At 41.2% G+C, this 13857-nt stretch overlaps 1 protein-coding gene across 19 annotated transcripts in view; it reads left to right on the top strand.

Annotated features, from left to right (window-relative positions):
- LOC105480824 (teneurin transmembrane protein 2) overlaps positions 1 to 13857 on the top strand; it is a 3943693-nt gene that overhangs the window by 3599506 nt on the left and 330330 nt on the right. The gene's annotated exons all lie outside the window — the stretch shown is intronic.

Raw genomic sequence — 13857 nt, 5'->3', positions numbered from 1 at the left:
CAAACCTGTTGTTGGGTTTAAGACGGTTTAGATGCTTCTCTGCAGTGCCTCTGTCTCTTATACTCTAATCAAATCCATGAGGGCCAGGTGCAGTGGCTCACGTCTGTAATCCCAGCACTTTGGGAGGCCAAGGCAGGTGGATCACCTGAGGTCAGGAGTTCGAGGCCAGCCTGGGCAACATGGCAAAACCCTATCTCTACTAAAAATACAAAAAATTAACTGGGCATGGTGGCGTGTAGTCCCAGCTACTCAGGATACTGAGGCAAGAGGATCACTTCAACCCAAGAGGTGGAGGTTGCAGTGAGCTGAGATCACATCACTGCATTCTAGCCTGGGCAAGAGTAAGACTCTGTCTCCAAAAAAGAAAAAAAAAAGCCACGGGAAGAGGTTATAGAATGTTTTCAGGCTTTAATTTACGATCCAAGCACACCACCTGGTCTACCTGCCACCTCTGTGCCAACAGCCTTGTTTGCATCTGAATAGAAATAGGATTAATTGATGCATAAATAATTTAAATTACCTATATAATCTCAGAACCTCTGCTGCTGAGGTAGAAAGACTGCTTGGGTGACTTCAAATCAGAATTATGTCCCCAGGGGGTAGTTGTCAGATTCAGTCCACACTTGAGGTCCTAGTCATGTCTGGTCTGTATGGTAAATGAATGCCACATGTATTAGCTCATTGATTTCTCCTAGTAGCCCTGTAAATTAAGTGTTTTAACTTCCATTTTACAGATAAGCAAATCAGGGCCCTGGATCTATTGAATACTCTGCCCACATAGCTCCCTCCCACACTCGAAAGTGGGAGAGTTGGGCATTAACTCTTGGGCAGGAAGCCTAGGATCTCCCGCTGTCCTATGCTGCCCCACCCCGAACGAACTCTTTTTCCTGGCCATTACCTTTCTGTCAAACGTTCTCAGGGTGCATGTGCATTGAAATAAAGAGATAAGGTGTGACTGTCAAGCAGAAACATGCCAGCGTAAAGCATACATGAAAGTCTATCTTAATGCTTTTCAATCGTGCCCATGGTGTGAGCATGACTTTGTGTTTATATGTGTGACCAGTTGTCAGTGCTGACAAAGAGTGCCCAAGTCCCGGGTCTCCTTATTTCTGTTTTCTTATTGCTTAAATAGACCATGTGGAGGACAGGATGCTTCATTTTAGCTCAGGGATCTGGTTGCATCATCTCCCCACATCCAAACATCAGTCCCATATCTGTCTTCATGCATATTCCTTACAGGTGAGCAAAATCAGGTGCAGTTTTTGGCTCTAAGGCCCAGTTAGCTGAACACAGATGACAGGCGAAGTGCTCTTGCTGACTCCTCTGTCAGTGTCGTGGGGACCAGCTCTGATCCATTTCTGTCCATGAGCGCTTGCCAGGAACCATTCAGGCGAGTCAATAGGATGCCCATTGATGGGCCAAACGTTGTTTTTCTTGACAGGAGCATGCAGAGTAGGCAAGAATGTCCAACTGGCTGTGTCTGACCTGTCAGCCAATTTTTATCTCTCCAGGCAATTGCTTTAAAATGGTAAAATATCTGGAGTTCATGACACAGGTTAGCACTTCTTTCAACCCAAGGTGGCAGCAGCATGAAGAAAGCATTCATCAAAACCAAAGGGACTCCACTGAAATGGATACATCAGAAACACATGAAACTTATTTCTCAGCACCCTTTGTCAAAGTGAAGTGGGAGGACCACCTCCATTAGAAGCACCTGGAGAGCTTGAGATTGCACGTCTCGTCTAAAGGTTCCACCTAGAGGCAAAACCTGGGGCTTTAACTGAGGTCTGACTTCATGTCTAATTAATATTACAAAATGTGTCTCAAGATCCTCTTTCTACCATGCCTTCAAAAAAAAAAAAAAAAAAGTACAAGATGATGTTTTTTGCAGGAACATGGATAGAGCTGGAGGACATTATCCTTGGCAAACTAATGCAGGAACAGTCTAGGAACTTCTAGAAAGTGAAAAAACACTTAGGTATCATTTCATAAGCCCCAGAATGGCTAAAATTACAGAGACTGAGAACACCGAATACTGGCAGAGATGTAGAGTACCTCACATACTCTACATGTGGTAGGTGTGTAAACTGGTACAACCATTTTGGAAAACTGTTTGACATTCCCTTATATAGTTAAACATATACCCAACAATCCCACTCATCAGTATTGACCCCCCAAATAAAAATATGTGTTCAAATGTAGATTTATGCATGAATGTTCATGGTAGATTTGCTTCTCAGTAACCCCAAACTGGAAATAAACCAAATGTCTATCCATATGTGAATGAATGAACAGACTTGAATAGCATCATACAATGGAATACTATTCAGCAATACAAAGGAATAAGCTACTGACAACTCAATAGCATGGATCAACCTCAAAAATTTTATGCTGAATGAAAGAAGTCAGACATAAAATAGTACTTGCTTATCATCCCATTTATATAAAGTTCAAAACATGTAAAACTAACTTATATGGTGATAGAAATCATGGATGTGACCTCCAGGGGGCTGAGGATTACCTGGAAAGGGGCACAAGGGAACTTTCTGGAGTGGTGGAAATATTCTCTATCCTAAGAAAGCCGATAGTTACATGGGTATATATATTTGTCAAAACGTTTCAAATTATATGCTTAAGACACTACTGGTGGGAGTGTAAATTAGTTCAACCATCGTGGAAAGCAATATGGGGATTCCTCAAAGAGTTAAAAGCAGAAATACCATTCAACCCAGCAATCCCATTACTCGGTATATAACCAGAGGACTATAAATCATTTTATCATAAAGATGCATGCACACAAATGTTCACTGCAGCACTATTCACAATAGCAAAGACATGGAATCAACCTAAATGCCCATTAATGACAGACTGGATCTTAAAAATGTGGCACATATACACCATGGAATGCTATGCTGCCATGAAAAGTACCAGATCATGTCTTTTGCAGGAACATGGATGGAGCTGGAGGCCATTATCCTTGGCAAACTAATGCAGGAACAGAATACCAAATATCACATGTTCTCACTTATAAGCTGGAGCTAAATGATAAGAACTTATGAGCACAAAGAAGGAAACAACAGACACTGGGGTCCACTTGAGGGAGTAGGGTGGGAGGAGGAAGAGAAGCAGTAAAGATAACTATTGGGTACTAGGCTTAATACCTGGGTGATGAAATGATATGTACAACAAACTCCCAAGACACGTGTTTACCTATGTAACAAACCTTCACATGTACCCTCAAATCTAAAATAAAAGTTAAAAGAAAAATAAAATAAAAATAAAGTTCGAGATTGAGTATGATGAACCTCAATATAATTTTTTTAAATAAAAATAGGGAAGAAAGACCCACTTAAAGATGAAAATGAAAATCACCTGTATTCTTCCCACACAGAAATATTCCTCTTTATAAATTTTGTTGAATTCCCCTCTAATGTTTTGCATATATATATATGCATATATATAAGCATATATATATATAAAATTAAATACTTCTCAACTTGTCATTGTAAAAGAAATGATTTCTATATGTAAACTTCACCTTAGTTTTTAAAAAGCAGGGTGTGAGAGAAATGGGCATGGCTACAAAACAGCAACAAGAAGGACCTTCTTTGCCAGGTGTGGTGGCTCACACCTGTAATTCCAGCACTTTGGGCAGCCAAGGCGGGCAGATCACCTGAGGCCAGGAGTTCAAGACCAGCCTGGCCACCATGACGAAACCCTGTCTCTACTAAAAATCCCAAAATAGTAGCCAGGCTTAGTGGCACACACCTGTAATCCCAGCTACTTGGGAGGCTGAGGCAGTAGAATCGCTTGAACCCAGGAGGCGGAGGTTGCAGTGAGCTGAGATCACCGCCACTGCACTTCAGTCTGGGCAACAGAGTGAGACTCCACCACACACACACACACACACACACACACACACACACAAGACCTTAGCGTCTTAGCACTGGGAGTTTTCTGTATGTTGACTGTGTCAATGTCAGTTCCTTAGTTGTGATATTATGATATCATTTTATAAGATGTTACCTTTGGGGGAAACTGGACAAAGCATACTTGGCATCTCTCTGTCTTATTTCTTACAACTGCATGTGATGCTATAATTATCTCAAATTAAAAACGTCAATTAAAACGCAACAAAATTTGGTATTAACAGCTTGGAGTTTGATATTTTTAATTTTTAATTTTTTGGCCAGCTTGAGATTTTAATTTGGACTTCTTGTAGGCAGCCCATTGTATTTGTGTGTATGTCTGCATTTGCGTGTGTGTGCACATACAAGTCATGGGAGAGACAGAAAAACAGAGGAGTTTTAAAATTTATTTTGATTTTTGTTTTGATTTCTCCCACAGATGGGGGCTCATGATTTAAAAGTCACCCTTTCCATCAGACTGGGTTCGTCAGTCTACAGTCAAAAATCTCTATGCCACTTTCTACTTCTTCCCAATGTTTTATAATTCCAAAGTGTCCTTACTAGACAAGGAGCCTTCTTCTTGAATGTTACATTATTCCACTGACATTGTAGAGTGAATAGTGCCTGTGAGTATCTTGGCTGCTGAGTTGGGGGAGATGTCAGCCACATGTGATTTTGCACATCTTCCAGGTAATGCAGCAGTGCTAATGTAGTCTCCTGGATGCAGGGACACCAACGGGGTTTATGTCACTCCCTTGGTGGCCTTAAGTGCACAAATCAATCCTTATTTTTATGCCAATCCATATGGAAAGCTTCCTTGTGTGTGCTGCACATGGGGAGGGAGGGCAGGATACCTCCTTGAGCAAGTGGTTTGCATTCAAAGAAAGCAAGCAATATTGGAACCTAGTTTGGGGGTATTTTTGTTTCTTTATTTAATTCCCCTAGGAAGGCTGCTCTGGCTTGGGCAGAACTCAGAGTGAGGGGATTCATTAGCCGGAGTGAGGTTGGTGTCAGGACAAAAACAGAGCTCCTGCCTTGGCTTGCCTGGGGACAAGGCTTGCCTGCCTTGGCTTGCAGGACATCACCCTTGAGTCTCCATTGCTGGCCCAGGTCCTGAGTGCCTGCCCACCCCAACTCTAAAGCAGACCTAGCCTGGTGGAGCCTGCTATAGAGAGGCTGATGTTCTGAAATACATATGCCAATGATGATAAAGGCATACTCTAGGAAGACTAAATGCTTTTGTGAAATTATTTTGTTAAGGAATCACCAGCATTATCCCAGTTAACTCAATAGTGTCCAGGAGGTGGGTTGATACAGTTTATTTCATTCAGCAAAAAGGAAAATCAGTTAATCACAACTCTTCCTCCTCCTCTTCCTCCTCTCCTTCCTTCCTCTCTAGGGTATGGGGGCATAATAACAATGGTAAGACAAATGTAAGAATTATGTTTGTCATTTCTTATCTCTCCTATTGGCATTTCCTTACCATCTCTAGGAACCCCCGAAATGTCTATGATTTCCATTTCATTCTCACTCCAACATCAAAACCTACCAATTCCATTCCCAAGGCCCTCAAAACCCCAAGTCTTAATAGGACACTGGATGACAATGAGATTAATTTGATAACATGAAGCTTTAGCAAATTTGAAGACATTCATTTCCTTTAGGCCCATAAAAGATATTACTAATGTAGTCCCAGGCACCATGATAGAGCTGGGGGAGAGAGCGAGATTGTTAGGCAGATAGCTAGAGCTTTGGTCTTCTCAAAATTGCATCCAATGGGAAAAACAGCACATTTAATTATTTGGTTATTACTGAAGGTGGGGCAATATGCTCATATCATCCCCTGGCACAGAAGAGACACCAAAATATGTGTTAAAAGAATGTGTGTGCCAGGCATGGTGGCTTACACCAGTAATCCCAGCATATTGGGAGGCCGAGGCAGGTGGATCACTTGAGGTCAGGAGTTCAAGACCAGCCTGGCAAACATGGCGAAACCCCATTTCTACTAAAAATTAGCTAGGCATGGTGGTGAGTGCCTGTAGTTCAATCTACTCAAGAGGCTGAGGCATGAGAATCACTTGAACCCGGGAGGCAGAGGTTGCAGTGAGCTGAGATTGCTCCAGTGCACTCAAGCCTGGGTGACAGAGGGAGACCCTGGCGAGGAAGGAAGGAAGGAAGGAAGGAAGGAAGGAAGGAAGGAAGGAAGGAAGGAAGGAAGGAAGGAAGGGAGGGAGGGAGGGAGGGAGGGAGGGAGGGAGGGAGGGAGGGAGGGAGGGAAAGGGAAAGGGAAAGGGAAAGGGAAAGGAAGGGAGGGAGGGAGGGATGGAGGAAGGAAGGGAGGGAGGGTTGAAAATCAGGATCACTCCTCAACTGTTTAAAGAGCATTTGAAAAATGCCTCTTAGAGGATGTTACAGCCTGTCTTGCTTGCCAATGAAATTGTCCTAGTCTAGAAAATTCTGAGTCCATGCAAAAGCATATGAGTTTCTATTATGTTATCATCAGAAGAAGATAGTTCCAAAATACCCTGCACATTCCCTTTTCTTTCCATTTATCAAGTTCTGTTAAAGTCATCTGTCTCTCATACTAAAGGACCAACTCCTCAAGGATGAGGACTATATTTTAGATATTACCATGTTCTTAATATCACGATCAGGCTCAGGCATACAATACATGCTTAATAAGTAGCTGTTGAATTTATGGAGTATTATCTCTGGGTCATTTTCTGGAAAGACTGCCCATAGAATGGCTTGTCAAAGAAACTGGAGTCTGGACCTGAAGGAGTCTAAGAGATGTTCCTCAGTGATCTTATTTCAGATTCCCTTGAATTGCTACATGGGAGAGTGGATTCTAATCAAGGTCAGCCATGAGCCACAAGCAAAAATAGAGACTGACAAAATTGGTAGAGGAAGACTTATGAAATTTTTCTTTATGGCTCAGGGCTATGTTTTCATGCAAGATAAGAGTTGTTGTCCCTCAGATAGGAGCACAAGTGAGCAGTTCAGCTCTGCCTCTCTGCCTTCTGTCCTCTTCATGCACCAATTCTCAAGACAACACTGTTATCTTGCCAGAAAATACAGCCCAAAGCATTACAGATGTCTGGTACAAGCGGAACCCATATTAATGGTTATTGCTTAAAGAAGAGGCATGCTCAGATCTCTTTACTGCACTCTAGGGAAATCGCAGTTTTTACTTTCTTCCAGAGCAGACCAGAGACGTAAAAAGATCAATTGAGTTTGGCCTATCTCAGATAGAGGGGGCTTTTTTAGAGGTAATTTGAATGGTGGTCGTGACATGGCCTGAGACACATCCTCACAAATACAGATTTCTTAACACTTATTTTTTTTTTTATCAAGGTGCTTAGGGATGCTTAGACATAAATGTTTCATTTTGCTGTAGGAACAAATAAGTTAGTGATACTATGTGAAGAATCAATGAAGAATCTTTTTTAAAAAGGCATTTTTAGTGTCTGTTGACAATTGACTTATGGTTTAATTTAAATTAGCTGAGCTTTTCTTAGAATTTTATTTGTTTATTTATTTATTTTATTTATGTATTTATGTATTTATGTATTTATGTATTTATTTATTTATTTGTTAGAGACAGGGTCTCACCCTGTTGCCCAGGCTGGAGTGCAATGGCTTAACCATAGCTCACTGTAGCATTGACCTCCAGGGCTCAAGTGATCCTCCCACCTCAGCCTCCTGAGTAGCTGGGACTACAGGTGCATGCCACTATGTTAGCTAATTTTTCATTTTATTTTTATTTTTGTAGAGACAAAGTCTCGCTACATTGTCCAGGCTGTAGAAATTTTTTAATCCTTAGCCAATTTCTGACAGTGAATGAATCCTTTCTAGAGAAGACAGATTTTTTTCTAAAACAAAGCATGATTTCTTTTCATGGTGCCATTAATTGAATTAAACTGAAAATGCATTAAATGACATTTAAACTAGCCCCAAAAGAGTTATTGTTTTTGCTCTGATAGAAAATGGCCAATTTAAAACACTTATCAAGCAATATATGCACACCATACAGTTGCATAAGGTTTACAACTTTGTCAGTGCCAACTTTAGCCAAGAGGAGTTATTTGCCTTTGATTCTTGCAAAAAAACAGAAGATCGCAAACTAATGCAGCACCATTCTGACCATGCCTTATGCTATAAGCTCTGGAAATAAGATAACACCCTTTGTCCCTGAAAAGCATTGCCATTTGTAATCATCCCAAGTTTCCAACTATAGAGATTGTCAACAGCAAAAGGAACTTTTAAATTGCTTGCCTTTGATGAAAATGAAAATATTATCCATGAAAAATCTCTAGGAAAACAAATTCAGGCCTGATTCCTGCTATGCAAACAGATATATACAGTATCACCCTGAATCAGCTTTTTCTCATCAGAAATGGAGCTACTGTACTTTATTATGATGTCAGAGATTGAACTTGGGTGAGAATGCACTTCTGATAATTAAGATCATATCGGGTTGGGAAACCCTAATTCGTAACAGAAGATAAAAAGTCTCCTGATGGTGTAGACTCAAAATGCCTGCAAATTGGGCCATATAATAGTCGTAGAATATTGGGATAGGTTTGAAATTCCTTATTGCTGAAATGTGCAGACAATACAAGAAGAGAGAGCACCCCAACCCCATAAACCCATTTAAAAAAAAACAAGAAGCATCTCTTGGAGCAGGCAGGTGGTGTATCATATGTTCCCCGGGTGGAGAATGAGCTTCTTGCCTTTAAAAGTAATTGATTTTATAGCGAAACGTGTCAAGAGCACTGGTTTTCAAAATGATTTCGTTCATGAGTGTTGGGAAATAATATATACTGCTAATTGCTTCAGAAATAGCTGGATTATTTAACTTTGGTTTTGATGGGAGTTGGAAGGAATATCTGGAGCCCTTATGCCTTTTCCCTTATTACAGATTAATAGCTGTTTTGAAACTGTGTCTACTTCTGCTGTTTCCGAGATGGAATCTGCATCCCCTCACTTTCTTGTGTAGTGTACTAGCTACAGTGTTCTTAGCTCAAACTCTATGAGTGTTCTAAAGATAGCAGTGTGACATTTCTGTTTCAATAAAGCCCAAGTGGTAGGTGAGATATAAAACACCAGAGAAGAAAAAAGATATGTTTGCTGATTTCACCGAGGTCCATATTGAGCTGCCTAGGTGAACAGTTGTAAGTCGGGAGTCTGACTGCAGATGGAGGAGGGGGAGAGAGTGTTAACTTCTGCGGGGCATCATTTGTTGGCTGCTTAGCACCACGCCTCTTGCTGCAATTCCATCATGAAGGTCTCAGTCCCATACAGACTAATGGTGAGTGGATGTAACGTGGGACCTGCGAAAGGAAAGGTGGTTGTTTCTTGTCCTGTGGCTTTTCTTCTCAGTTGTGTCTTCAACGAGCTAAAGTGAATGTACTGATTCACAGTCTGTATTTGCTCACAGTAGCAGTCTCATTATTAATTCATCAGGGTCTTTTTCCATCTTACACACATGCGTATGTATGTTCATTGTATGTATATGTATGTTTGAATGAACGATGAAATAAACAGGCATAATTAGTAGGGTCGAATCATTGTCCATGGTCAACACTAATTGACCCTACCAATTATGCCTGTTTGTTTCATCTTTCATTCATTCAAACATACATATTAAATATAATAAACATACATACATATGTGTGTAAGACTGAAGGAGACCCTGTTGAATTAATAATGAGGTAGTGCATGTACCTTTTCCTCCAGGAAGCCTTCCCTCATCCACTAGGCCAAGAGTCAGCATTTTTTTTTTCCTGTGAAGATCTAGATAGAAAATATTTCAGGCTTCACTTTGTGAGCTGTACATGGTCTCTATCACGTACTCTTCTTTTTCACAATCCTTCAAAAATGTATAAAACATTCTTAGCTCGGGGGCTGAATGTGGTCCGTGGCCATCATTTGCCAACCCCAAAACCAAACCAAGTGTCTCCTGTCTTCCCCACCAACCATAGCAGCCTACACATTGTATTGAAAAGAGCTAAACTCTAGACTCCTGGAAAGAAGGTTCATATCTTTGCAGCCTCAGCCTAAGCAGTGGCAAGATTTCATTTTTCAAATATAAGGTGATCTCCACCTTCCAATTTTATATTCCACCTGAGAAAACAATGTCATGTGCAGAAACAATTCAGAACACAGTCAGTGTTCTTGACAGGCCCTTGACAACTTTGACTTTCTGGACAATAACCCCAAGTAAAGAAATTAGTTTCAGAAACTGCCCTGTAAGTTCTCAAAATGGCTTTTAGAAGGCATTTGCTCTATACTTAGTTAGACCTTCAGCTAAGTGTGTGTTTGTTCTTTGTTAACACATGACTTTTAAAAGTTTATTAAAAAAAAAAAACAAGAACTTCAGAGATGAAGAGCAAAAATGGTAAGGGGTGTGTGATGTTGTGAGTAGCAGTTCCAGAAACAACCCAAAGATTGACAGTGTGACCTCAAGGATGGAGACAAAATAAATCAAAAGGAAATACACAGCTATATGACTGCATAGTACAATATGTTTTCTCTTAATAGGTTTTCAGTCATCAATTAAATGTTGAATTATGCTCATTATGCTCTCTTTAAAAATGCAGCCAAATTTAGCTTCCAATTTTGAATTATTATATCCACACAGCATGGTTAAAATAAAAATATCAAGTGCTTGAAGACAGTGAGATGGGTTTGTCTGGGAAGTTCATGCATTTAGACTAATTCATTTATGAACAAATTGTGAAAAAAGGCGCATTCATGACCCAGGACCAACTAGAGTGAGGAGCCAGGGATGGGATGGCCTGGGCTGACAGTCACTTCCTACCTGAGGCAAGTTACTTACCCTTTCTAAACCTCAGCCTCCTGATCTGTATAATGGGTATCTCCTTCCACCCCAATATGGTCACTGTGATGATTAAATGCCATTACCTATGTAAAGTTCTTAAAACAAAAGCTGGCAGGTAGTAAAAGTGCTAACAAAAAGTTAGCAATTGTTATTATTATCATTATCATCAATATTGTTAATAAGTGTGAAAACGAATTTGACACACACAATGTGCTAAAGGAGATGACAGAAAAGTATAAATGTGAATATGGTGAAAACGTCTAGGATTACACCTTTTAGGAGGTAGTACTTGATCTGGAATCATCAAACCAATTTTAGAAATCAGGTTAAACTGGGACTGATTCTCCCAGAACACACATTACCCTGGACCTTTCTTTGGTTAGGCTGAGAAAGGCTGCTTTGTAGAAGAGTAAAACCTGCCCACATAATATTACATCAGATCCTATTATAAACTTTCAAATGTTTTGAATTTCCTGCACCGTATCGCATTAATTGTTTTATCCCTAAACTATCAGAGAAAGCAGCATCGTAACAGGGTGGAACAAATGCATTTAACTCAGAAAGCCAGACATCCCTCCTCCTAGAAGGGGAAAGATTCCAATTTCCTCTCCCAGCATTTTCTTTAAAATTGTTTTGGCTTCAGACCATACCTCATCTTATGGCCAAAACGTAACCTGGTAGGAGTGTAGACATCCCCATTTGTCGTCATCTTTAAAAGCAAGTACTTGAAAGGGTCTGTTTTCCCCTGGAAAACAAGTACCGATGTCAAGCCTAGCCACTGATGTAACACGATGAAAGCTGCTTCAGAGGAAGAAATTGGGACGAGGGAGTTTGGCTGGAGCAATGAGACATGTCGAGAGCCTTTGGGTATTAACCAGACTGGCAGTGTGATCCCTGGGAGGGAAGACAAAGATAGCACCCCGCCTGTCTGACTCAGGGCATGCCTATATCGCTCAAACCTTCCTGTCTTCCCACAAGGAAACTCGGCTCCAGCCCATTCAGGGCAGCCTTCCAGGGCCTGGCATGTGTGTGCTCAGCATCACGGGCAGCTAGCAGGGACCAGTGCGACGGAGGAGGCTTAGCTTAGTACGCGTTCGGCAGGACGGGTGTGCAGGCTGCACTGCCCTTGAGTCGTCCAGGTAGGCAGAATGATGGCTTTTATTGACTTTCTCTGAGACTAGAAGCAAAGAAAGGGGGTGGGAAACAAAACAGTAGGTGGCATTTTAGTTGTGCCCTCATGACTGCAAGCGGGAAAGGTCAGAACACCTCAGGGGACAAGGACAGAGCCAGGGCAAGAGTGTTCCCCAGAAAGCTAGACAGCAGTAGGACAAGGTACTGCTCCACAAACCGAGAGAGAAACGGAGGAGTGAAAAGAGCCGTTAGTGCAATGGAGTATCATGAATTATCTGTCAGTGCTGATGACACTCTTGTTAGGATTCTCACACTTCTCACATGTTGTCCTAGTCTACTTCCTGGGACAAGCTTTTGTGAGCCAAAGTCCCTATTGTGAGCCTAGGCAGTGCCATTTGTCTGCACATCCCTCTCCTTTCCGTGAGTTCCCAGCCCCATCATTTAGGAAACCCCTAGAAGCTGATGGACAGGACTGATGTGGGTCACAGGTGCCAAAGCTGTACAGACAGCTATGCTAATTACACCACACCTGTTTCACCAGGTTAAGCTGTTGCTATTGGAAACTGTGATCTAATGAACCGTTACTGCAGCTCCCCTTCAGTCATGTAACAGACCTCGGACTTGGGGCTCAGTCCCTTGTGCAAAAGGATAATGAGAGTAACGAACGAGAGTGGTGGGTGGGAAAATAGCATCTGTACGTGGTTCCTGGAGGTGGTGAAGGAGAGAAGTTGGTTCTACCTGCAGGGGAGGAGAGTGGTCCAGGAAGGTACTCCAGGAGGATCTGAGAACTAAAAGATGAGAAAGCCTCTGCTAGTTGCTGGCATTCATGACACAGGGACTAGAACAGACCAAGTCATTTTAGATGTCTCCATAAATTGCCAGCACTGTATTTGGCATCCCCTCCATTCCTAAAGGTGCTTTTCCAATAAATCCATGGCAACATGCAGAGCTGTGCCATCGCATTAAACAAAACAGGTATGATTTTTTTCCATTTCCCCAGCTCATGTTCTGTATCTCTACCCAATATGTTGCCGAGCTGTGAGCACCCTTAGGCTTCTAGCTAAATAATTTTTAAACTTTTTCTTTCTTTTACCACTTTGCACTTTTTGTTCCTAGAATGGACCCCTTCTACTATTGGAAATTTCCTAAGACAAACAAGTTTCTCTTCCTGGGTAGCAATTTCCATTCATGAAAAATCACCTTGTATGCAGTCAGGAAGTAGAGCAGATTGGGAAGCTCTGTAATTTGTTTCCCATCAACTAATAATCTTATTGTGATGAGTAATGTAGTCCTGTTAATGTCTCAACAAGGTTATGGATTGTGCTGAGTGTCAGTAGAGAAGCCGACAGCTTTGTGCAGTGAAACCATTCATTCTCCTTTTTACACAGTATATAGTTTCTTAAACAGCTTGCAATAGATCACATGAGCTTTAGCAAACAATATTTAAATGAATGTAAATACACAAACGATTAACGATATGCCAATAGGACTTTTACTCAGAGGTTGATTCCGTTTTTGTGTTTTCCAGTGTGCTTTTTATTTTAAGGACAAGACAAATATTTTGGAAACAGATTTGCCAAGTTTTCAGGCTGCTGTGCTCCCTTTTTTATTACAGAGTAGCCTCAATGTCTCTGCCTGAAACGGCTCCTGCCCTTAAGCAAGTCTTTCCTCCATCCATCGAAGCAAGTCTGTCCTATTCTTAGCATTCAGCGTGACGTTTAATTTTATTGTTGTATTATATTTTTTAAGTTAACATACAGTAAAATTGGCTTCACTGTGTATAGTTCTGTAGATTTTAACACAAATATAGATTTCTGGAACTGTCACAACTGCAGGAACCCAAGACAGCCCTTTCACCTCAAAAATGTCCCATGTTCTCCTTTCGTAGTTACTTACACACCCCAACCCATCTCGGTCTCTCCTAGTCACCAATCTGTCCTTGTCACTATAGTTTTGTCTTGTGAAGATGTCATA

The sequence above is a fragment of the Macaca nemestrina genome, chromosome 6 (assembly GCF_043159975.1).
Source record: "Macaca nemestrina isolate mMacNem1 chromosome 6, mMacNem.hap1, whole genome shotgun sequence".
NCBI classification, from domain to species: Eukaryota; Metazoa; Chordata; class Mammalia; order Primates; family Cercopithecidae; genus Macaca; species Macaca nemestrina.
This window is presented reverse-complemented; position numbering and strand designations above follow the sequence as displayed.